Raw genomic sequence first — 26,415 nt, forward strand, 5'->3', positions numbered from 1 at the left:
TTATTTGTCCTCATCCTAGAACAGGAAACTTAGGGCACTCTGGGAGACTCACCGCCAGGTCTGCCTACCATTGGTGGCAGGATACTGGAACAACCAGAAGCCCCCTACTCAGAAATTCTTCTCCTGGCTTGCCGAGGTACCTGAAATCCCACCCTTAGTGCTGCCCTTTGGCTGAAGAGGGATGCTATTTCCAGTAGGTTCGTGGGACAGTGCTGTGGTTTTGCCTGAGGTGGCTACACACGGACCGGTTTGCTGTCATTGAAAGCATCTTGCGGAGCCCTCTGTCAGACCCTGGCTTCTAAGGAAGGATGGGAGGGAACCTTAAAACGAGGGGCTCTCAGAGTTTGGGGGCTTGCAGCAACTTGCATGGAAAACATATTTTCTAATAGTCTCTGTGCTGGGCATTTCTAAAAGTTTCATATAGGCGATTTAATCCTCAAAAACCAATCAGCTGGGAGAAAAGCCGACATAGTCAAAGCAGGCAACAGACAAAGAAACAGAAGTTTTGGATCAGAGAAGGCTTTGGGCCTGGTGGATTTTCCAGGCTGGGCTTGGAAGGGCAGACAGGGTTGACCTAGGTGGGGAGGAGGGCAGACTACACTTAGGTGGAGGAAACAGCTTTTGCAAGTGTGGGTAAGATGGGGATGCTTGGGCATAATTCTAATGGACCAGTTGGAACCGAGCAGAATAGAGGGTACAGATTCTGAGGAAGTTCCGAGCCCCTCTCAGGGCTCAGGGTCTAAACTGGACAGTCCCCCGCCCCCGGGTCAGGGGGGCGGCGGGAAGGGCAGTGAATTCCATCAGTCTTCTGCAGCCCAATGCCTAGCAGGAATCTGCTTACCACAGGTGCTCAGTAAGTGCATATTAGTGGGGAGATGGGAATGACTTTAAAGATGGTCTCCATGATCACAATTTAAAATTTTTTACTCAAAAAAGATAAGAATGAAAAGACAAAGCTATTGATCGGGGAAAAAATTTGTAAATCACTTACTCAATACAACAAAGAACTTGTACCTTTAAGTATACAAAGAACCCTCAAAACGCAACTGTAAGAAAACAAACAACTCAATTAAAAAATGGGCAAACACTTCAAGAGACGCTTTACCAGAAGGATGTAAGGATGACAAACGGGCATGTGAAAAATATTCAACATAATTAGCCATTAGGGAAATAATGGCTGAAACTTAAAACCATAATGAGATACCATTATATACCTATTAAAATGGATAACATTTTAAAAATACTATCAATACCAAGTTCTGGTAAGGTCTAGCAACAGAAACTCTCATGCATTGCTGATGGGAATGAAAAATGGTACAGTCACTCTAGAAAATGTTTGGTTGTTACCTATAAACGTACACTCACCATATGACCCACACAGTCCTATTCCTGGGTGTCTTCCCAAGAGAAATAAAAATCTATCTTCACACCAAAACCTATATAAAAATGTTTGTAGCAGCAACAAAGAGAAACACATATTGATACATGCAATAATTTGGATGAATCTCAATGGCACTGAGCCAAGCAAAAGAAACCAGTCTCAAGAGGTTACATGCATGTGATTTGATTCCACTTCTGTGACATTCTTTTTTTCTAATTTGTTTTTTTTTGTTCTCCTTTTTTTTCTAACATCTTTATTGGAGTATAATTGCTTTACAATGGTGTGTTAGTTTCTGCTGTATAACAAAGTGAATCAGTTATACATATACATATATCCCCATATCTCCTCCCTCTTGCGTCTCCCTTCCAACCTCCCTATCCCACCCCTCTAGGTGGTCACAAAGCACCGAGCTGATCTCCCTGTGCTATGCGGCTGCTTCCCACTAGTTATCTATTTTACATTTGGTAGTGTATATACATCAGTGCCACTCTCTCACTTCGCCCCAGCTTGCCCTTCCCCCTCCCCATGTCCTCAAGTCCATTCTTTACATCTGCGTCTTTATTCCTGCACTTCTATGACATTCTTTTTTTTTTTTTTTTTTTTTTTTTGGCGGTACGCGGGCCTCTCACTGCTGTGGCCTTTCCCATTGTGGAGCACAGGCTCCGGACGCGCAGGCTCAGCGGCCATGGCTCACGGGCCTAGCCACTCTGAGGCATGTGGGATCTTCCCGGACCGGGGCACGAACCCATGTCCCCTGCATCGGCTGGCGGACTCTCAACCACTGTGCCACCAGGGAAGCCCTATGACATTCTTGAAGAGACATATTGTGGAGAACAGACCAGTGGCTACCAGGGGTCTGGGGTGGAGGGAGGCTATGTCTATAAAGGGAAAACATGAGGGAGTGGGTTTATTTTGTGGGGGTGGGTGATGGAACTCTCTTGTATCCTGACTATAGTAGTCATTACAGGAATCTACACGTGTTAAAATTCCTAGAACTTGTGTTCCATGAGGAAAAGGTGGCCTCCTGACCTGCCTCTGCTCCATGAACCAGACTGGAGAGGAAGCTGGGGGCCTATGCTTAGCAGCAGACTTTCCCCAAATCCCCCTGCTTTGGGTTTGATATTCACTCTAGCCTTTAACAGTGTCATCCTCCCATCTTCCAAAAAGAATTGGGGAGGAAATCTCAGGCTTATGAGTCGGGGCCTGGGGACACACTCCTCCCATGGAGTGTGTCCCTGTGCCATGCGTGGTGTCTCCTAAGCCTTGTGTGGTGTGTCCTGAGCTACTTGAGGTTCCACTTGGCAGACTGGCTCCTGCGCCACTGCAAACATAGTAGAACAAGGTCCCGAGCCTCTCTCATTTTTGTTCTATCCTTTGCACTATCAGGTTATGGCTGTCAGCTCATTTTGTAAAAAAACAATGGTTTGTGTTTCTACTTGGCATTCTTGTTCTCTCATTTATTTGCCTTTTTTTTTTCTTTGGTGGGGGGTGGGATAATGATTTAGAGGGAAAAGATGCAGAAACTTCTTTGCCCTACCAGCTTAACCCAGACCTCATAACTACATTATCAGAAAGCTACTGGGGGTTGTGCACCATCGAAAGGAGGGATTAAACCAAGAAAGAAAAGACAGAAGCTCCAGGAAGCAGGGAATCCAATGGCTGAAAGAGGTGACGGAAATTCCCAGGTTGGCGGTGAGGAAGAACTCCAGACGGCAGCTGTGTAGTCACCCAAGTATGGAACCAGACTGCGATGTCAGAGGACTCAGAGGGGCCTCCAGCAGCAATGGAACATCTGAAACGTTCGACCTTGTGGAAAGTCCTGCTGAGAGGTTGTAAGGGTGGGAAAACTTAATCACATGTACAAAGAAAGTCAGGCAAATTGGCTTCAGAAAAAAAAAGGATAGAAACAATCAAGCTATCCTAGTATACTACCTGACTCAACAGTGAACAATATTTATATAATAAACAATGAATGCTAATTTAACAAAAATTTGTGAGATAATCATTGTGAAGGAATGAGGGCGGGGGTGAGAGGAGAGGGGAGTAAGAAGGCCAAGGTCACACCACTAGTCAAAACAGGGAGCTGGGGTAGGATCCAAGCTTTTTTTTTTTTTTTTTGCGGTACGCGGGCCTCTCACTGTTGTGGCCTCTCCTGTTGCGGAGCACAGGCTCCGGATGCGCAGGCTCAGCAGCCATGACTCACGGGCCCAGCCGCTCCGTGGCATGTGGGATCCTCCCGGACAGGGGCACGAACCTGTGTCCCCTGCATTGGCAGGCGGACTCTCAACCACTGCGCCACCAGGGAAGCCCCAGGACCCAAGCTTTTAAGTGCCTGCTCCATGATGCTTGTCATGGGGTGCCCAGAGCAGCACCATCGATTAGGGTGCAGTCAGGGTGTGTGGGCAGTGCAGAGTCCACAACAAGAGACAGTAGTATCCGTGTCTATCTTCCCCAGCAAGGGGGAAACTGCTTTGAACACCTCTGGGGTTCTGCCATCAGTGTGGGCTGGAGTGTGACAAGGGCCCTACCCTGGGACTCTGGGTCCTCAGTTATAAACTGGAAATGAGCAGCCTGCTCTGTTCCCAAGCTTGTTGGAAACAGACAGTACAAGCCCAGCCTCACTTGCCAGTGCCCAGCTGGGAACTGGGACCACAAAGACCATATCTGAATTTTAGCTGATACTTAGAAGCCTCCATCAGGATGCTCAGCTCAGAAACAGGATGAAATCCCCTTCTTCACAGGTCTCTGGAGGGAGCAGAGCAAGGCTGCTTTTCTCATCAAGCATCTGATTCTGGAAGAACTTATCCCCTAAAACCCAGACAACAGTTGGAGGGACCAGCCTGGAGAAGGGGCGCTGGAAGAGAAAGGCAGACCGACACCCCACACGCCAGGCTCAGGGCTCCCCACTCTCGGGAACTAAAGAGGTGTGTTAGGTCAGAGAGAGAAGTTCTAGAACTCTGATCCTTGTCCTACCTGTGACAGCCAAAGTTATTAGGTATTTAAGGACCATTTTCTTATTTTCCCCTTCTGAGGATCATTGACATTCATCTCATCTTTTTGTTTGTTCTAAGTCCTGCTTGTGAGCCCTTGACTGTGATGTTCCCCTGCCAGAAGTGCCTTCCCTCAATCTGACTCTTCTCCACTTTTCCAGAAAAGGGCTTAGATGGGAAGGTCACAGGCCCAGGAACCTGTAGCCCAGGACTTCAGAACTGAAAGCCCAAACTCTATGACCCACTTCCTCTTCTAAGCCACTTACTCTTGTACCAGAATTGTGCACCTGAGTCTTTTTAATGTGACTACAAACTCCCTGAGAACAGGAATTATATTAGGGTCAGCCAAGCTGTGTAACAAATAGGTCCAACATGCAAAGTTTCAACACAGTTGATTTGATGTTTATTTCCTGCTCACATGGCAGTCTTTGAAGTGTCACTCTGGGACTCGTGCTCCTTCTGGTTTGTGGCTCCACTTTCCCTGGCTCCTCCTCGTCATCTGTGTCCAGCTTATGGAAGCGGCAAAGGCATGGAGGAGTGTTCCCAGGGGCTTTTTATGGGTTAGGCCTGGAGGTAGAACACATCGCTTCTGCTCACGTTCCATCTGACAAAACCTAGACAGCCACACCAAACTGCAAATGAGAATGAGAGATGCAGTCTACTTGTGTCCCCCACCAGGGTGTGGCCTTGGTAGACCAGCTGTTCTGCTGCCCCAGCCTCCTTTGGTGCTCCACACCCCCCAGAGCCAGCACAGAAAGGGACCTTCAGAGGAAGTTCCAGAGAACTTGGTGAGGTGGGCCCAAGGCTGCTGGTGCTCTACAGAGAGAGGAAGTTGGCCATGTCAGGGCTGAGTTGTACCTGGGCCCCCTCGCACCTGTACCTGCCGAGCTGCTCAGACGAGGTGGGCCCTGCAGCAGCTGTGGTTGCATCGGAAAACAGACTGAAGGCTGGTCTTGACATCCACATAAACGTCAGCCTGGCCTCTGCCCGCAGAGGTAGCATCTGTGCAGAAATCCATGCTGTGGTGCCAGGCAGGTAGGCATCAGGCACCCCTTGAGATGCCACTGTGTCAGGAAACTTGTATGTCTGGTCCACTTGTCCTGGTCACAGACTGGGCAACATAGAAGATGAGGATGGCCTTGAAGAGACTGGTTTCGGCAGAGTGGTAAAAACAAGGGCCAGACTAAGAGCTTAAGGAAAGAACAGAGGTAAGTGGGCTGGAAGTTAACCTTGCCAATTAATTGGATAAAATAGGGCCAAAGTTGGTAATGTGTGTCACAACTCATGCACACACACACACACACACACACACACACACACACACACTCACACACACATATGGAACAGGTACCCCTCTCCAGAACCCTTGCTTTCTGCTGCCGCTGTCTTAGCCCCCATCTTTCCCAACTTTATTCCCCCGCTGAGAGGCAGCTGACTCGAGATTCAGGTACGTTGGTGTGAGGATGTGGCTGCAGGCTGTGTTGTGTTGTGGAAAGCCCACTGGAGTAGAAAGCATCCTTTTTAGATGCCCTACCTTCAACATAGATCTTCACTCACCACCACAGCCACCACCCTAGGCCAACTGACTGCAGTGTCCTGCCGGGACCACGGTCCCTGCCTACTCACTGGCCTCCTGATCTCGCCCTTGCCCACCTAACCCCATTATCCACACAGCTGCCCTTGTGATCTTCCAAAATTGTCAACCTGATGGTGCCTTCCATTGGCTTTCCACATCCCCACCTCTCCATTCTCTTCTCCTGCATCACTTTCTTCACAGCAATTCATTCTACCCCTAATCATACTTTACTTCTAGTCATTTCACTTGGTTATGTGCTCTCTCCCTGGAAGGCAAAGTCTGTAAGAGCAGGCCTTTGTCCTCCCCACTTTTGTGTCCCGGCACCTACTAGGCATGCCAATGTTTATCGAAGAGATGCAGTTTCTTTAAGGCTCAGTTTCCTCAGCTATCAAAGGCGGACAACAAATTCTTGTGCGCTTCACCTCGTCGGGGTTTGTGGGGATTAAATGAGAAAAGGAGGCAGAGCAGACCCCAAGGTCTGTGACATGGGCAATGCCACGGGATCCTGGTGAAGGCTGCTGCCTGAGGATTCTCATTTTGCGGGATGCTTTCTTACCATCACAGGCCCCTTCTGAGGTTGAGCTGTGGTGTCTTCACTAGAAACAATAGCCACAGTGCTCCTCCCAGTTGAGAAACCTGGGACTGTATTGAAAATAAATTAGTAATGCCTCATTCTCAATGAAAAAAGTCTCAGGGAGATTTATAATTTTATTTTTTCTAAGTGTGTAGAATAACATAAATCAAAAGGAGCAATAGTCTACCTTGTGTTTTGACTACTTTGACCCTCTTCAACCTCTGCCAATTTTTATCTCATTTTTGTTTAACTTTATACATCAGAGTTTAATTTGAGAGCTGGTCAAGAAGACAGTGATGTATAGGTTACATCAAGTGCAGCCGAAATTACCCTGTCCCCGGGGACCTCAGGCTGAAGGGAGGGTCCCCGTCCTGTTTCAGGGGGTAGAAGAGGAATGGTACAGTTTGCCCCTTGAACCCAGCCCCCCTCCACCCAGCAGGCTTCAGTGTTGCCTCTCATTTATTGATCTGGCCAGGTTTGAGGCGCTCACAAGATTGCATCCATCCATGGCTTAAGCTACCCAGCACGGCCCCAGGCTCAAAGCATTAGCCACAGGGGACGATATCATTTTAGAAACCAGAAAAGGAGTTCTATTAGCATTGATTTTTCCTCTTCTTTAAATTGCTATCTTCTCTGGGAAAGTGTGCCCAGTTGGCAGTGTTGTCTGGCCAAAGAGAACACTGGCCTTGCTTCCCTGAATGTCCGGAGCAGGGCCTGGCATCCCATAGATTACTCGATAAGAATTGATACTTGAATGAATGAACGAATGAATGAATGAATGAATGAGTTGCCTTCTGCTTCCTCATTAGTGTTGGTGTTCCAGCTGACCTCAAGTATTTTTGGAGAGGAGAAACACAAATAGGTGAATTGGGTCCCTGACTTAAGAACTGGTGAGTTGCTGAGTTTGTTCTAGAAACTTCCTTACGGATGCTTGGGACCAGGGGGATCTTGAGATCTTCTCACCCACCTCTCGTCTGTCACATCAGTGTTCACCAAGATAGCCTGGCCGGGGGCTGGACGACTTCTACTAAACACCTCTAGGGACAAGCCACTCGAGCGGTGACCCAAGGGTTAGCACTTTGTAAATGTACATTTCCTTCACAGCACTTATCACAGTTTGAAATTACAGACTTGTGCAATTATTTGATTAAAGTCTGTCTCCCCACTAGACCCTAAGAACACTGACAAGTTCTGTAATTAATTCGCCAGAAAAGTCTGTTTGTTCACCTGTATCTCTAGGGCCAGGCACAGGGCTTAACATCTGGGAAGTGCTCAATAAATATTTCTGAATGAATGAGTCCAAAACAAACTGGCGGGGGGACGGTGCTGTGATTTGTTGTTAGCAAGGCAGGAAAGAGGTAAAAATGCCCAGGTACAGAAGTCATATTACACCTGACCACCTGACCCACTGTCAATCCAAAGGCCAGTAAGGGGATTGAGGGAGGCATTGAAAGGTAGCTGGATCTGGGAACTAGGTGAAGATGCCAAGGGTGGCAAATATCTCTGGTAGATTCCTTGTTCTGGACTTGTACTGCCCAATACAGTAGCTAGTAGCTACCTGTGTGGCTACTGAGAACTTGAAATGTGGCTGGTCTGAGTTGAGATGTGCTGTAAGCGTAATACATACACCAGCTTTCAAAGGTTTACATGAAAAAAGGATGTAAAATATATCACTAGTAGTGTTATGTTGATGACATGCTGAAGTGAGAATTTAGGGCTATGAAATCAGGTTAAATAAAATGTATAATTGAAATTAAGTTCACCTGTTTTTTTTTTAAATGGGGCTATAATAAAATGTAGAATTGCATATGTAGCCAGCATTATATTGTTACACTGTTCTAGAGGAAAGTCCTTGGAGGAGTTATTAATTGGTCAAAAGCCTTCACATGAATGCCCACCATTGGAAAGGCTGAAAGTCTGTCTGTTCTGCAGCCAGCATGGTGCTAGGTGCTCTACCGCCTAGTTAAACAAAGGTTTATTCCTTTGATCCAGTAATTTTATTTTGGGGATGTCCTCCTGTAGAAGTAATCTGAAGTGTGAAAAATTCTTTATACATAAAGTTATAGTATATTATTGTAGTGTTATATAATATGAATGAAAAAGAGAAAATAACATAAACACCTAAATAGTAGAAGAATGATAATCTCAACTATAAGATCCCTACAATGGAATATTATGCAGCCATCAAAAATTCTGTTTACCAAAGATTTTATTCTAACATATGGCAAAACGCTGTGACGATGTTCAATCAAAAATATGAAATCCTAAACTGCACACATAATACGACTGTAACCCACGAGCAAAAGCTCAGGGGAAAGCGAGTGGAAGGGGTTCTACCAAACCATTACAATCGTCTTTGGACAAGGAGATGAGTGACTTCCCTTTTCTTCTTTCTAGTTTTACGATTAAATGTTATTTAGCAAGCTTTTGATAAGAGAGAATTGTACACATCTTGTCTCAAGTCAAAAGGGCCAGTCTCAGGAGTTTGCTTGAGTGTTGTAAACAGCTGCGGGTGGAGAGGCGCGCCGATTCTGGATTGCCCCTTGGAAGCACACACAGTCACAGCAAGCGGCGTGTACCTGGTGGGTCATGCAGTCCCTTAGCCAAGTACACGTGTCCTCCATCGACCTAAGACTCCTTGAGAACAGCCACTGCAGTGTAGTCCCCCTCTTTCCTCCTGCCCAGCACAGAGCCGGCACGGCCCACAGCCCTGCAAGAGGGTACGGCACCTCTGCTGGCTTCCTGCCGCACCCTTTCCCGCTCTCCTTCCCCTGCGCCGGGCCCGGGAGGCCCACCTGGACGGCTGTTTCAACCCTTGCCAACTAGCTTCTGGTGGGGTTTACCCAAAGTGGAGTCTTGGCAGGAGAGGGGAGGAAGGGAGGGCAGGGCAATGGGAGATGTCATTCCCTGGTCACCTCCCTGTGGGTCTTCTGAAGGTGGCAGCTTTAAGATGCCCTCCTTCTGGTTTCCAGGAACCAAGGACCATCTCATCTCGTTCCCCGCAAGCCTCAAGCTTTGACAGTTCTGTTCGCCTTCTCTTGTGCATCCCTTCCCCCTTGCCATCAGCCCCTTCAGGAAATCCTTCTTGGATCATCCTCATTTGAGTGTGTCCTCTTTCCTGCCAGGACCCCAAACTGACACAGTACTTAACTGAAAGCACAGCTCCTGTGCCACCCAGCATACCATGAAGAGAGGCACAAAGCACTTCCTAAGATGCTGGGCGTCCCTGGGCCTTGCGCTGTGGAGAGTTGGGGCCGAGCCCTGGGGCCGACAGACCCGAGTTCAAACGCAAGCTCTACCCCTTCTAATAGCCATGAGGTCCTTCACTTCTCCAGGTCTCACCTTCCTCACCTGCAAAATGGAGTAAGAACACCTACATTGCGGGAGTATTGTGCTGATGAAACGAGGTAAGATACCTATACTTCTTAGCATGTTGCCCAGCGTGGGGTAAACTCCAGCAAACGTTAGCTCTCACTCTTACTGCTATTATTAACCGGGGCTGTCAGCCTCGTGAGTGCAAATGTCCTGTCAGACCACCGCATCCAGAAACGTGCTGCAACTGGGACTAAATGGCCCTCCTCCGTGTCCTGGGCTGCAGAGGACCTGCACCCAGCCGCATGTTCCGCTCTGCACTGCCCCACGAATGGAGAAGGGGGTTGGGTGGGTGGCCGCAGAGCTAGAGGAGAGGGTGGGAACCAGCGGGACGTGCAGTGCTTTGTGAGAAAATCACCTGTTTATTTAAATATTGTACTCATGAAAAAAATGCCAGAATGAGAAATATGGGCATTTATGGTAATAATCAAAAGGGAGGGAGTAGGGATACATAAATGATCGAAAATACAGGAAAGAATGATAAGACATTTGAAATAAAAATTTGCATCGTTAAAAATATCTGGACTTCAACCTCAGAACGAGCGTATCTTTTAGAAGCTCTTCGAAAACACTTCCCCGCTCTCTTTGTCTCTTTTCTTTATAAGCCATCTTCTCTTTAACTCCCTTTGGGAAACTTCTTATAAATGAGGATTTGCCTCTCAAGGGATTACTCTGGTTAGGAAAGTGTTTTATTAAAAAATATATGTTTGCCACAGAATGCTGAGCGATATAATTAGCTGGTCCCTTCTGTTTTATTTCAAAAGGCTGTATGGCCAAGTTCTAATTAAACATATTCTCAGGACATTTGAAATGTGGAGGTGCCTCAGAAATGGGCACTAAAATGAAGGAAGCGAAGGCTTGGAGGATGTAAGCCGGGATGCCGGTGCTCTGGCCACAGCGTACCTAGCATTTAGCCTCATTTCTGTTCCTGAGTGCACAGCTGCCGCGACCGATGATAAGTCTGCCGCAGCTACCCTGCCCTGCATCTGGGAGGCAAAGAGTCCTGGGCTGGGATTCTGGGGACCTGGGTATGTGACAGGTCATCATGTCCGAAGTGAGAGCTTTTAAGGTCCCTGCTAGCCCTGACTTATTTTTTTTTTTTTTTTGCGGTACGCGGGCCTCTCACTGTTGTGGCCTCTCCCGTTGCAGAGCACAGGCTCTGGACGCACAGGCTCAGAGGCCACGGCTCATGGGCCCAGCCGCTCCGCGGCATGCGGGATCTTCCCCGGCCGGGGTACGAACCCTCGTCCCCTGCATCGGCAGGCGGACTCTCAACCACTGCGCCACCAGGGAAGCCCCCTGACATTTTGATTGTACGTCTGGATGGGTTCCTCTGTCTAGTTCTGGCCACATAGCATAACAGTGTTCCAAATGCCCGTACTTCATTTTACTCTGTGAGTCCAGGAATAAAACACAAGGCCATGGAATCTCGGTCTTGATGGCTCATCCAAGAAAGGCAGGGTGAAGCCCTCATTTGCAAATGAGTAGAATGATGCTTGTTTCCTCCTGAAAGAAGCAAACGACCTGAAGATGGAAATATTCTGTCTGCACACAGCAGGACAGGCTGGGAGCCCAGAGTTGAGTTTAAAACAACCTCTTCTGAAGTCTCCCACCTTGTCACCCTGGTAGCACCCTCACTCTTTGCAAAGCATTTACACATCCATTAAGACCTCTTTAGAAGCAAGCAGTCATTGCTGAATGATCTCAGTCATTGCTGATGGGGATACGCAATGATAACAGCCACTTTGGAAAACAGTTGAGCAGCTTCTTCTAAAGTTACACATACACTTACCATAAGACCCAGCAATCCCAATCCTAGACATTGAGACGCAGGAGAAATGAAAACTTATGTTTACACAAAACCTCTATGTCCATGTTTATAGCAGCTTTATCCACAGTCACCCCAAACTGGAAACAACCCAACTGTCCTTCAACTGATGCATGAATGAGCAAACTGTGGTACATCCATACAGACTGCTGAAATACTCAACAACATGGGTAAATCTCAAATACTAAGCGAAAGAAGCCAAACTCCAGAGGTGACGTACTATATAATCCCATTTATATTACATCCTGGAGAAGGCAAAACAATAGGGATGAAGAACAGATCAGTTGTTCCTGGCGTGGGAAGTGGGAGTGAGGGGCAGGAGGATACTTTGACTATGAAAGGGCAGCACAAAGGAGTGTTTGGGGTGATGGGACTTTCCCAAACCTTGATTGTGGTGGTAGTTACACGACTCTATGAATTTGTCAAAACTCGGAGAACTGTATACCAAAAGACTGAATTTTACTCTATTCAAATTAAAAAAAATAAAAATTTAAAACCCTGGCAGCCTTGGTAGTGAATGTGGTGGCCTTTTGAGGTTGCCCTGCCCCTTATTCATTTCACCCTATAAGGGATTAAGTCTATCAAGGTATGGCATTCTCTGGTGATGACTACTGTCCACAGAAGTGGCCCCTGAAAACTGGAGGGAGGGACATAGATTACATGGGCCAGGGACAGGTTTTTTTTTTTTTTTAAATCTCTTTCCTATTGGATGTGGACAAAAAAGAGGCAAGTGGGTCCATTTACCACTTGTGACCACTCTTGAAATCATGAGACAAAACACCTTGAGGATGAGATGATCCTGACAACACAGAGCTAAGAGAGGGCAGAGAAATCTAGGTTCCTGTTTGTATAATTGAGCCAGGATTTACCTCTAGACAATTTCCTTAAGCTAGTGTGAGCAGGGGGCTGTATTACTTGCAGACTAAAGCATCCTAGGAAATGCAGTCAGGGAGCTCGTTGAAACATTTCTGTTCTGATCCACAGTCCCAAAGCAACTTGAAACAAACTGGGCAATAAAGAACTTCTATGAACAATAGAAAACATATCCAACAAAAAATGGGGAAAGGACTTGGACAGGCACCTCATGAATAAGGAAATCCAAGTGACCACAAACATATCAAAATGTACTCGATCCCATCAGCATTCACGGACATGCCAATTAAACACAGAGAGACGGTAAAAACAACCACTAGAGTAGAAAATATTAAAAAGAAGGGGAAGAAAAGCTTATACTATCATAAACTGACAAGGATGTAGAACAATGGGAACAGTTAAAAACTGCTTGTGGGCGTGAAAATTGACATAATCGCTTTGGAAAACAGTTGGGAGGTACAGATATACATACTCTATGACTTAGCAGTCGCACCCCGCCATATATGTATAACAGACAGCATGGATACTCTTATGGCTATTATGAAAAATGCCTCTGTGAACATGAGTCCGAGGGAATTCTGGAGAAGTGGCCCCAGAGACAGACGACCCGGATGGTTACAAGTTTTGCTTTACTTCATTACCATTTATTCCAGCCAGAGTCCTCTTAAAAGTGTTTGCTTTTAAGTAAAAGTTGAATCCTTTGAAAAGTATCAGTTCTCTCTTTTAAGTCTAATGTGTTAATCTGACGGAGTGCTCTTTCTGATTGATTATAGTTCAGACCAGATCTGTGCCTTACAGAGACTACTAAGACTTGACACAGCTATCCTGTCCAACTGCTCCTTATCTGCCTGGAGATCTTTCATCTTAAAAAAAATTAAATCATCAGGGGCTTCCCTGGTGGCGCAGTGGTTAAGAATCCATCTGCCAATGCAGGGGACACGGGTTCGAGCCCTGGTCCGGGAATATCCCACATGCCGCAGAGCACCTAAGCCCGTGCGCCACAACTACTGAAGCCCACGAGCTCTAGGGCCCACGTGCCACAACTACTGAAGCCCTCGCGCCTAGAGCATGTGCTCTGCAACAAGAGAAGCCACTGCAACGAGAAGCCCGCACACCACAACGAAGAGTGGCCCCCGCTTACGGCAACCAGAGAAAGCCCGCGCACGTAGCAACAGAAGATACAAGGTAGCCAATAAATAAACAAAGAAATAAATAAAATAAATATATAAAAAAAAATTCAATCATCAGGGCCAGACCCAGACACGCAGGAGACCACACCCAATGCCTCTTGTAAGTGAAATATCTACTGTGGGTCCAGGCATAAACTTCATGCATTTTCCTTGTATAAAATCCTTTCATGCTCTTATTGGAGCCTATTGACTTTATTTAAAATATAAATCTAACATGCCCAGACGTCTGTTTCCAAGACTCCATGTTTACCTTAGAAAGGTAAACGTGGCAGGGAATGGCTACGAGAGCCCGTGACACTGTGTAAGAAGAAGACAGAAAACACCTCAAGTCACCTGGGTCTCCGGATGCATTCACTGTAGGCACAACAATGAAATGTTAAATTAGAAATTGACTAAACCCTTTTTTAAAAAACAGGAGCATGCGCAGTGCATAAGGAATGATTATCATCCAATCTTTAGCAAACCTTACCATTCAAAAAAGTTGTTTTATAGATATTTTCCTGTAAGGAAGTCATTCTGTGAGAATGTAGAGATGTTAATCTAAATCCGAGTCTCTAGAAGCATACGTGTGTGCATAGGTGCAAATATGTAGACCTGCACACATACACGGACACAGATGAACAATGAAAAGTAGTATCTGTATCGTGTGTGCGTGTGTGTGGTGGTTTGGGTCCCGTTAAAGAACTCAGGATTTGGATAGAATTCACCCTGATAGCTGAACAATTATGGAACAGCTGCATCCTCAGAACCAAATGACCTTTTCATCAAGTTACAAAACATTAAAGGTTAAAGAATGTTTGGAAGGAAGTTAATACTTTTAAAACATTGAGAAAATTGCCATTCTTTCAAAGACCTGACCAAAATGAGAGCAAAGTGCCAGAAGGCATCTACGAGCCTTACCCCGAGGAAGGGTGACATATTTGCATCGCCTGCTTCATTCAAAACTATGAATGAACCTACCTCCTCAGGAAATGAGACAAGGTGGGCCTGGGAGCCGCACAGCACGGGAGCTCATGAGACGAACCCTTAACGGGCTGGCTCCTAATTGCAATTTTGAAATCACATTGCTTCTCCTCTCAAGTAGCGATGGCAAGGCGAGCAAATCAATGAGACTGTCAGATTTTCCGGGCTTCTATTTTCCATCTGACCTGGATGGTGCAAATTCCACTCGCTACTAACAGGGAAAATAGAAATATCAGTGAGGCTCTTCACCAAACCCCTTCCTTTAATTAACTCCCAGAAAGGCCTGGAGAATCCACCTGACTTGCCCTACAAATGCCCACTCTTCCCAGGAAGTCAGGCGGTCTGTGTTCTGCCCTGCCTTCCACACCTCCCCCCTTTCTTTCTTTTTGCCCCACTCGAAGCACCTGCTTGCAGCATCCTCCAGGGCATCCAACCTCAGTCTGCTTATAAGCCTTTGTCTTCAGGGAGGTCTGACCCTGTGGCAGCCCCTCTCGCAGTGGCTGGAGGAGGGGTCACTATCATTAGACAACCACTGTATGTCAAGCTCTTCACCAAAGCACCAACATGCGTCATCCCAGGGAAGCCTCACTTTCCCTGGGAAGTGGGATCTGCTGTGACTTGCCCATCGGCAGACAGCTAGTAACACCGTTCCTCTTTCAAACCCCGGTCTGACCCTGAAAGCTCCCGGGAGGCAGCGCAAGGAAGCAAAAGCTTCAAAGGACTTCTCTGACTTTGATCAAATTTTTCCTCCCCAAGTCCTACTCTGCCTGGGAAGGAGAGAGCCGCCCATTTTAGAGATGAAGGAGGTGAGGCTCTAAGAGCGTGGGCAATCTGCTTGAGGTCACTTGGTGAGTTATGGGCCGCCAGCCCAGGCCCTGCTTCGCATGGGCAGAGCTTGCACTCACCTGTTGTGTGCACACGTGCAGCTGCTCACTTGGCCCTTCTGTGCTGCTGATAGGTGCTTCTCCTAGCCACCTTCCCTCACGCCTTCATGCATCCTGGGCTGGAGAGCCAGCTCTCTACTTTCTCACCTTCGCTGTCTACCTTCTAGACTCCTGACGTGCCCCAGATAGGACCATCCTCCAGAGAGGTGGCATTTCTGGACATTTGAGATGGGTGTGTCTCCATGACAAATTTCCCCATTGGAGGACGACTCTGGCCCATTTTCAAGTCTCATTTTTCCTGGCCGACAGGTGAGCCCTGAGGAAGAGGAAGGAGGGTTTGTGGGCTGCTGGGCTGCTGAAGGAGCCCTCCCTGCCATGTGCCATAGAGCCAGGGGGACTCCACAGGCCCTCACTGTTACTGTGACTGGTAGGCCTTCTCCTAGTGGGAACCCTACCCCCAGGCATTCAAGTTGGCAGGGACTGAAGATTCTCTTGAAAATTAGGGAGGACCATTTGTACTTGAACTCACCCCTTCCCCAGCTATTTCCCCCAAGTATTCCCAGCAAAACCAGAGCCAGAGCCCCCTCTCAGCAGCCAAAACACTCCTAAACACCTTAAATCAGTGGTCCCCAACCTTTTTGGCACCAGGGACCAGTTCTGTGGAAGACACTTTTTCCATGAACCAGGAAGTGTGGTGGGGATGGTTCAGGTGGTAATGTGAGCGACGGGGAGCAACGGGGAGCGACGGGGAGGGATGGAAAGGACGGGGAGGGATGGGGAGGGATGGGGAGGATGGGGAGGGATGGGGAGGGATGGGGAGGGATGGGGAGCGACAGGGAGGGACGGGGAGGGATGGGGAGGGATGGGGAGGATGGGGAGGGATGGGGAGGGATGGGGAGGGATGGGGAGCGACAGGGAGGGACGGGGAGGGATGGGGAGCGACAGGGAGGGACGGGGAGGGATGGGGAGGGATGGGGAGGATGGGGAGGGATGGGGAGGGATGGGGAGGAATGGGGAGCGACGGGGAGGGACGGGGAGGGATGGGGAGGGATGGGGAACGATGGGGAGGGATGGGGAGGGATGGGGAGGGATGGGGAAGATGGGGAGGGATGGGGAGGGATGGGGAGGATGGGGAGGGATGGGGAGCGACAGGGAGGGACGGGGAGCGACGGGGAGCGACGGGGAGCGACGGGGAGTGCAGCAGCAGATGCAGCTTCGCTCGCTTGCCTGCTGCTCACCTCCTGCTGTGAGGGCCCAGAACCTGGTCTGTGGCCTAGGGGTTGGGGATCCCTGCTTTAAATGATGCAAAAGGCTTCTTATGAATTAATCCCCCTATTTGGGCCACAGATTTTAAAGGTATTGATAATATCTCTAAGGTGATCAAAAGTCAAAATTCACTCTCTGTCAAATTTGTATTCGGTACCTACCATTTTTTTCTATGTGTATTTACAGTTAGCCAGCCTGGGTCAAGGCTCTGAGAGCCCGCTGCCCCCCTGCACCAGGGTGCCCCGTCTCCAGGTGAATGGGGACTATGGGGAGGATGGCTGCAGATGACTGACTTGAGTATAGCTTGTCTCCAGAGAGGGCCCTAGAGGGCCCTCTGCACTGGAATTCACACTTCCCTGTTGGCTGCCCACCAGCTGCCTTTGGCAGGGGGCAGGGGTGGGGATCAAGCACTCCCTGGGGCAGTCCTTAGCTGGGATCTGCCTCTAAGTCCTGTTGAGATGGAGAAAGAGCAGTGTGCTCACCACTCCACAGTAGAGAAAGACAATTGCACTTCTAAAAACTCTGTACTTAAAAAATATCTACAAAACAGAAACAGACTCACAGACATTGAGAACAGACTTGCGGTTGCCAAGGGGGAAGGGGTGGGGAGAGGAATGCACTGGGAGTGTGGAGTTAGTAGATGCAAACTATTACATTTAGAATGGATAAACAACAAGGAGGTACTCCTGTATAGCAAACTCCTGGGATAAATCATAATGGAAAAGAATATAAAAAAAGAATGTATATAGATGTATAACTGAGTCACTTTGCTGTACGGCAGAAATTAGCACAACACTGTAAATCAAATATACTTCAATTATATATATATATATATATATATATATATATATATATATATATATATATATATATATATGCCTGCAGGGCCATGGTGGGCCCCAGGGTACTTGGCATCGATGAGCCATGCGGGTGCTGGGAAGGGAGAGATGCTGAGCAGTCAGGAGCTATCCGCTGGTCCTTGATGGAAGCCAACCCAGTGTCCCAGAGAAAGTTCCCCGCCGAGTCCTGAGCCACAGTCAGAGCCAGGCCAGGAGGCCAGCTTCCCTGCACCTGCAGAGTCCCTGCATTCCTTAGAGTCCAGAGGCCAGCACCATAGCAGAGCCAGTCTCTTCTATGTGCACTTGCACACTCCCTTATTTCCACACTCCTCCTGACTGGTGCTGTACACGCGTTCCCTCCTTGCATGCTTTTGCACACCCACAGGAGCTCCTGCCTCGGGGTGTGGGTGCTTCCTCCAGGATGTGTTTTTCTATGGGAGGAGTTCTGCTGCTGAAGCCTGTTGTCAGCACACTGGCACTGCCTGCTCAGGCTTTCCCAAGAGCCAGGCTCCCGCAGTGCCCCAATCTAAGTCCCAGCTCCCAGCGCCCTGGAAAGCCCGGCCTGTGGGGACGCACAGTCCTCCGCTCAGGGCAAGTTGGATTTATCTGCTCCAGAATTTCAATATTGGAGTGCTTTGGAGAAGGTGGTCAAGATCTGGGCGGGCGAGGGTCTTATCTTGAAGTGATCTCAGTGGAACAAACACTCTGTTTTAACAGAAATGCTAGATTTGTTAGGGGAACCTAGAGAGGGGAGTTGGAGTCAAGGGGCTAGAGCTGTTCTTAAACCCCTCCTTGGCGTCACCACCTGCCTCTACCATCCATCATTAGGTCCAAGCGCAAGACCCACATGGAGACCGCAGAGCGCCTAGTCCTCTAGGCCAGCGGTGGGAGCTCCCCAGCCCCCCGCCCCACCTCCCGTCCCTGGGGCGGGAGCAGCGTCCCCGCCGTCCCGCCTCCAGAGGGCGCTGTTGGAGAGGTGGTACAGCCAGCTGCCGCCGCGGGCTCAAAGGGGGCGCCCCAGGGACTCCACCTCTAACCCCTGGCCTAATTTGAATATTTCATTGGCTGCCGCCAGTCTGGTCAATTTATCATGCAAATGCGGGTGCCCTCCGCGCCAGAGAGGAGCCGTCGCCCGCGCAGGAGAGCGGCGCCCGATTGGTGGCCGAGACAGCTGCATTTGTAATATTTTTCTTTGGGCATTAGAGTCATTTACCAATGCCATCGCCTGAACTCGAGGCACTGAATCACAAGCCACTTAAAGGTTTTTATTGGCAGCTCTGAAACTTCTTAACATGTTCTTTTATTTTAAATCAAGTGTCAACGTATTTCTGACCTCCCCCCCCAAAAAAACCCCACAAAAACTGCAGCAGCCACAAACTATTTTGTTCCCTCATCATCTGTGCACCGGGTGACCGCCCCTGCCTTGTCACAGGGAGGAGGACTCGACCTCTTTGGGGTGAGCACTTGGTAGACCTGAAATAAATTATCTTTGCGAATGCATACGGTGTTGAGAGGGTACTGACAGAAGAGAAAACAAAAAGGAACCAGAGAGTAGGAGGAAGAAAGAAGATGAAGGAGATGCGGGGAAGAGAAGTGGCAGAAAGACGAAGAGGGAAGGGAGAATTCAGAGCTCCTGTGCGGAGGAGGAAATTCTTGGAGTTATCAAAGCTGCCAAGATAAGAGACTATCTGAATACAAAGAATCTGAACCTGCTGGCCACCGTGTCCCAAAGAATTCTGGCTCTGCTCTTCTGGAAATACAAGGGATATGCACCAAGTTTCAAGAAGTAAAAATGAAAAAGAACGAGGCCCCAGCACAGTAGCCCTCTATTGTACCTGCCCTACTGAGAAGTGTGCTAGGTCTCGGTTTTTCCCGTTTTGATATTCAGTGACAAACACAAAACCATAATATAAAAGATAGAAAAGAAGAGCGATATAGAAGAGGAGAAAGGGGAAACGAAATTCCTCCTCATCTTGCAAATTCACTGGCTGGTTAATGAGGTCACCAGGCTCACTGGTGCAACACTGGGGCTGTCTGGTCTGAGAAGACCTGGTGGTTTGATTTCTGAGACCTCCTCCTCTCCAGGGTTGCTGCATTGCACGAGCCTGAGCTCAGCCTGCTAGTGATTCACAGGCACGATTCTTTCCGCGGAACTTGCACCCGCGGGAAGAGATAAGCACCTCCGCTTTCGAGCTAGCAAGGAGCTGCTTACTTCCAGCCAGGGGTGGGCCCCACCGTGGCTGCAGCTGTCTGGAGTGTAGTTTACTTTTTTCTTTTTTTTTTTTCCTTAAGCTTTGCCTAAATGGTTTATAAAAATCCATTTCACTCAGAGTGGGAAAAAACACGCCACGCTGCAGCGAGTAATTCTGGAAATTCCCCGCGCAACTGAGGTCAACGCGTGGGATTTGATCAAAGGGCGTTTTGCCAGTAATTGTGCCCTCCAAACTGGCCTTAATGTACATCTGTCCTTCTTAGACCGCAACACGAAGACTTTCTATTTTCTTTAATTTTAGGTCTCCTAAAAAAGTTTTTTGAAAGTTTGGTGAACGACTGGGCTTGAAAGAGAATTATACAAGAAAGGGGAGTGGAGTCTAAACTGGGCTCCCCATATCTGAAAATCTGGTACTGAGAGCAGAGGAGAGCCCGGGGGTGGTAGGGAAGAAAAATCCTCAGCGGGTCTTGGGAAACCCCAGAAAGTAGTCCCTACCAATCACCCAGCTAGGAGATGGGTATGTAGGCAGACCTGGCTCCCCTCCGATAACCGTGTTCCCTCCCTCCCTGTTAGGTGCATAGTTTTTAGTATTTGTCTTGAAATACGTTTATAACTGCCTGGAAATCCCGAGTCGGAAGAAAAGAAAAAAATGAGTCATCAAGGAGGGGGACCTGCCAGCCCTGGCTTTTTAGAGGGCTTCCATCCAAAGTTTAGGAAGTCCCAGTCATGCCCAGGAGTTCAGGGATGGCCTGGGGGCCGCCTTGCTCTGCCCCGCCCCAGCTGACAGCGGACCTCAAGGCTGGCCAGAGAAGATCAAAGGTCCTTTTGCCTTTGAGTCGGGTGGTCCTGGTGGGATTGGCAGACCCGCAGTGAGAGTAGTTGGCAAAGCTGGGCCAGGCCTCTGTGGCGGAGCCACAAGAAATTTACAAAGTAGGAAGCCCCCGCCTGAGGGGAAGGGTTGGGAGCCTGTGTACCCAAGTGTTGGTGGGGCGGCGGGGGGCGGGGGGGGTTAGCTTCACATTCTCAACACCAGTTCTTGACCTTGGGCCAATATATCTACTTTTCTTCCAGGAGTGCCTTGCCCCGCCCCCAGTCCCATCCAGGCATGCCTGATGCAGCTCCCCCAGGGCTCCACAGAAGTGGCATGAATATACCGCTCCGATTTTCGAAGGTTTATTGCACGTCAAAACTGTAAAAGTTCTTGGGAGAATTTACAGACAAAACATCTGGTTCGTTAAAACAAAGCTACCGGAAAAAGAGAAACAAACTTCACTGCTGTGTAAATGCACTTTTAGCAAACAATTAACCGCCTGGCTAGGGCCTGGCCCCAGGGTCCAAATCCTTCCCGTTTTGGCAGGGGCTGAGGTCCCGGGCCCAATTCTTGGTTGAGGTGTGCAGGTGCTGGCAGTCAGCTTCCCTGCACCCAGGGTACTTCCTACTGCCTAGCCCAGATTGTGGCGAGGAGGAGTGTGAAAGCGGCCGAACCAGAGCGCCAGCGTTCCAGGAGGGCGAGGGCTGGAGAGCACTTGGCGCCGCCTCCCCTGGCATTGCTGGGCAGGCAGTGGCTCCCCAAAGGCCCACCGCCCGGTCAGATACCCTCACACCTTGAAATGGGGTGCAGACTCCCAGAGCGCGCCCTGTCCCTCCAGGCGGCCCGCACCTCCCTCGGGGCACGGAGAACCCCTCTTCAAGGTCTGGGCTTAGGCCCCTGGACCCCCAACCTACCCTGGCTACCCTGCCTGGACCGGCAGCTTCAAGGATGCTTCTTTCCGGAAGGCTTTTTCCCTCCTGGCCATCCCAAATGAGGACACACTTCATTCAGCTTGGCTTGGGTCCGGCGGACTCTCACCCACTGCCCTCAACTGCACCTTGTAGACAACCTCGGCTGCCTCCCGGCGGTAGCCCGCCTGCTCCTTCCCCAGCGCGAACTTCCCGACTCCAGACGCAGCGCGCTGCAGCCGGATCCCTGCCCCTCCACCGCACACTTTTTTGGAGCCACGCCTGCGTACTTCCCACCTCCCCAACTCGTCCGGGTCGGGCTCGGGTTAGCCCAGGGCAGGAACACCCCCGGGGTGGTAGAGACCCGCTCAGGTAGGCCCTGGCACTGCGGCCTGGGGCTCCTTGACTTCCGAGAGCTGGAGTCGGGCCTCTAACCCCTGACCTGAAGGAGCCGCGTTTGGAAGCATTTGTACTGAACAGGGCTCAGCATCCCGCCGCGGAGAAGGAGCGGGGTTCTACTGGGCCCCAGGCGCAATCTTGGGGGTCAGGAGTTGTCTTCATGGCCCCTGGGAATTTTCGGGGCTCTTAACAGGGTGAGCCACCTGGTCGCAACGGGAGCCGCCAGTTTCCCCCACGGGCGTTTGCCACCGGACATTTTGGTGTCTCCCCACTGTCCCTTAGGCAACTTTCTCCTTTTACTTTTAGGGGTGTAAAAAATTATTCCCAGAAACACGGCACTTCCCAGAGGTGGGAGCATTTAACTGGCCTGGAGGTTACTTTTTGCGTGACTCACGCGTGTAAGAAGTTGCCAGGTGCTTGTGCTGGGCGGAAGCCTGTTGTTGCTTTTCAAAGGAATGGTCTCTGCAACTCTTCAGAGTGGGGTACAAAGATTTCTATACAGTGTGCCTTCTACAGAATTCTAGCTCCTCCGCCCGGCGCGGGCTTTTCCGCCCTCTAGGCTAGCGTGAAAACGGCTCGGCCGCTGGATGTGGTGCGCGAAGCCCGCATCCTACAGCGTGGTCCGTCCGCCCTGAGAAAGGAGCCCCAGCGAGCGCCGCCGCGGCCGTCTCTGGCCTCCTCCGGAACCGCGCAGACCTGGGCGCACGCCGAAAAGCAGTTCCTGTATCCCTTCGAACTCGGGAATCGCGGAACGAATAGAAGCACAGGTTTTGACCTGCTTTTGTAGTCGACTCGGAGGGGCCGAACTCACCAGGCACCCGGACAGATACTTTCACGGTAGGAATAATGCAGATATATCAGAGAAAGTGCCAGGGACAGCCGCCCCGCAAATGTCCGAGGAGGAGTAGGTTCTATGTTCGCTCTTCCTCTTAAATTCTTGGGAGGACAAGAAAGGCCCTTTGGCCCGGCCAGACTGATCAGGGACATATGTGAAGGTGTCTGTCTTCTGGACACTGTGGGGGGGGGGGCGGGGGCGATAGGGAAAAGCAAGAAGCAAACGCAGGGGAACATGCCACCACCGCCGGGGTCAGTACTCTGGAAGAATTGCCGGGAACCCCCTGCAAAGCACTGGCTTCTCCAACGTATGGCCCTGCTTTCTCTCCCGCTGTAAGTAAAATGTGAATTACAGACTTACTGCCACCCAGACACTATTTCTCCCTAAATCTAGCCCGTGGTTCTCACTGGGATCCGCGTTTTCTTCCCTCCTCTCGCTCCTCACTGTCAGGCCATGTTACAAAGCAGCCAGGCGGGGCCTGGCAAAGTTTTAGATTGAGACCTCCTGGCTAAGACCTGCCTGGCGACCTCGACAGCCTCAGACTCGGCCCAGCAGAAGCGGGTTTAAGCCACGGAGTTCAGGTAACTTCCAGGTCTATACTATGCGTGCTGCGGCTTCGGGAAACCTCCCTTCCTTCTTTCCTATGCCGTACCCAGTTCACAGAAAAGGGGAAGAGAGAACTTGGTGGAATGCAAGGTTGACACTGTCCCCCTGCATCTGTCCCATCCTTAGAATGGCCTGCAAAGCTAGTCATGTTTAGAGGTCCCGGTATTCAAGGGAGTGCGTGTGGCTAAAAGATCCCCGTAGAGATCTGGGTTCCAGACTGCCAAGCCGGGCCGGAACCCTGTTTGCGTGTCCGGGCAAAGTAGCGCGGTCGCAATATGCACTCCGCATAGCCCGTGTTGTGCGTGACGGGCTGTCGCGGCGATGTGAAGCTCACTGACACTGATGGATGCGCCAATGGTTGGACGGACAGATGTTGGGGCGGATTGCACTCCGCGCGGCCCCTGAACTGGGGAGGGCGAGGCAGCGATCAGGCTGTGGCTGCCGGTGGCGCGGAGACGGGAGCTCAGGCCGAGGCCGGCAGGGGGAGGGGGCGGAGGCAACTGAGGTTGGGAGAGCAGCGCGAGGAAGGAAAGGAGTGAGGAGCACAAGCCAGGGCGAAACTCTCAGCCTTCCGTGCGCGGCGCCCAGCGCCGTGCACTCACTACAACCGGCGGGCCTAAATGGGCGCTCGGCGCGTGGAAGGTGAGCCGGGGGCTGGCAGGAGCTGACCTCCCGCGGCGCCTACCCTCCTTCAGGCAAGTGGTGCTCAGTGCCGCAACCAGAATCCTAGAATCCTGAGGCCACGGGCGGCGTCTGCCAACTCACCGTTTTCTCGTTCGCAAAAAGCGTTTCACGCCCTACGGCCGCGTCTCCCGGGCCTGGAGGGACAGTCGTTTTGGCCTCTGCGGCCGCAGGCACCAACTGCACGCCGCGCCCCCGCCCCCGACTCCGCCTCACAAGGCCAGCCTCCGAGCCCAGCCTCCGCTCGACTCCGACTTCCCGCAACCACCCGGGGTCCGCATCCCGCAACTCCGAGCGCTCTTGCGCGCGCCAAGGCGCAGGAGACGTCTTTATAGCCCGGGAGGACGGCGGCGGCACATCTGCATTCAGGGAGGCGTCTGGACCGAGCCCAAGCTCTTAGGCTGGGGGCGAGCGGAGACTTTTGATCTTACCGTCAGGGTGAGATCACGGTCTCCTAGTCTAAAAGAGAAAGCATGCCTGTGAACTTTTAAAACAAACTTGCAAAAACAATCACAAAGAAAAATAAAGAAAAGAGGGGGCAGAAGAAGAGGAAGAGACTAAAAAAGAAACATAAGGTGGGGGGGGCGGGGAAGGAAGGAAGGAAGAAGGCCAGGGTTTGCAGCTCCCGGAGCGCTCAGGCAGCCAGTCCCAGGGCACTGGGCTCCGGCCCTCGCCGGGACTCTCGGACGCTGGGCCCAGGAAACTCCCTGGGCCCCAGCGGCGCGCCCGGGAGCAGCACCGCCTCGGGGGCAGTAGGCCTGGCGGCAGCCCCCGCATTCCCGCCAACGCCGCCCGGCAGCGCCCGGAGCCGGCCCCGCCGCTGCCGCCCCATTCCCGGCCCAAGAGCTGGCCTAGGGAGACGCAATCGAGCCCGCAGCGCATCGATGCGCCGCCGCCCGCGCCTCTCCGGCTCCCGCTCAGTCGGCGCCGCTGGGGGGTCGTCCCAGTGAGCTCCGGCCCACCAGCGCCCTAGCGGCCGCCCGTAAGTGAGCCCGCTTTACCCCGCAGCCAACGCAGCCCTCCCAGCTCCTCCTCTCCACGGCCCGCCGGCCTGGCCCGCCGCGAGTCTCAGCGATCCCAATCACCCAATCAATAATCAATTCTGTTTGCTCAGTACTGCTGGCTGGCCGGGCGCAGGGCGCGGTGGCCCCTCTCGGGGCGCCCCGGGGCGAGGGATGGGCTTGGGTGCCCGAGTTCCTGACCCCGTCGCCGTCCTGCCCTGGGATCTGCCTGCGCCGGTGGTGGGGGGCGCGCCCCGGCGCCTAGGTGGCGAGGGGCGGGGTGGAGGTACCCTGATCTTCCCAGTCAGGAGAGGAAACTTGGAGGCACCCCCTCCCACACCAACCCCCGGGACGGCCCGGGAAAGTTTGCCCGGAAAAAAAAAATTGGGGGAAGTGGCTGCGGCGGGTCCCGGGGGAGGAGCCCTGGTGGCGCGGGGTCTGAAAGCAGCCCCCACCCACTCGGGTCCGCGCCCACTTCCTCCCCCGAGGGCGCCGGCGCCCGCCCGCGGGCCCTGCCATCCCCGGGGGTGCGCGGGCCCAGGCCCGGGGGTCCGAGCTGGGGGCTTTGGACGCGGCGTGTGGAGAGAAGTGCGGCCTGGGAGGGGCATCGGGGGACGGCCAGGGGGCGAGGCCGGGTGGGGAAGAGGGGCGGGCGGGAGTAGCTAGCGGCCCGGGACGGGCTCGGCCGGGCCGGCGCCGCGTCCCTGCTTGCGCGCACGGGGCGGAGGCGGAGGGGCGGCACCCCCTCCCCAGACTGGGCGGGGGTCCTAGACAGGCCCGGGGCCGGGAGCGGGGGCGCGGCGCCCCCGCGGGCGGGCGAGTGACACGATCATCTCCTTTTCCTTTAAGCTTGCCTGTTGCCGACGCCGCCGCTCCAGCCGCGCAGCGGGCATAAGACTGGACCGCCGAGCCCCGGGCCGCGGCGGCGGCGGCTGAGCGCCCCCTCCGATGCCGTGACCCCCTGCCCGGGGGCGGGGGCCGGGGCTTCACCGGCCCGGGCCGCTCCCGCGCTCCTCCTCCCACCCCTCTGCCCGCCTTCTCCCCCTCTCCCCGCCCCCCGGCCCTGAACCCCGCGCACCTCGTCTGGGGACGGGGCGGGGGGGGGCAGGGCCGCCGCTCCTCCCCGCCCCCTCCTCCTCCGGCCTCTGGAGCGATTTGTCAAACTTCCCAATCCGCCGGCAGCGCGGTCCTCCTCCTCCTCCTCCTTCACCACCTCCTCCTCCTCT

At 51.6% G+C, this 26,415-nt stretch overlaps 1 long non-coding RNA gene across 5 annotated transcripts; it reads right to left on the minus strand.

The window, feature by feature from the left end:
• Positions 1-969: 969 nt before the first annotated feature.
• LOC132415829 (uncharacterized) lies at positions 970-26,353 on the minus strand. Of its 5 annotated transcripts, none has more exons than XR_009517418.1 (6): positions 26,268-26,353; positions 15,653-15,947; positions 14,745-14,958; positions 5,252-5,561; positions 4,790-4,985; positions 970-3,203 (listed from the first exon to the last, which is right to left on the minus strand). It is a non-coding gene; the product is annotated as an uncharacterized lncRNA (long non-coding RNA). The 5 variants fall into 5 exon arrangements; XR_009517419.1 differs by having other exon boundaries at positions 4,790-5,003; XR_009517417.1 differs by having other exon boundaries at positions 970-3,200; positions 5,246-5,561.
• Positions 26,354-26,415: the final 62 nt, after the last annotated feature.

This window comes from Delphinus delphis, chromosome 20 (genome assembly GCF_949987515.2).
Source record: "Delphinus delphis chromosome 20, mDelDel1.2, whole genome shotgun sequence".
Lineage (NCBI taxonomy): Eukaryota > Metazoa > Chordata > Mammalia > Artiodactyla > Delphinidae > Delphinus > Delphinus delphis.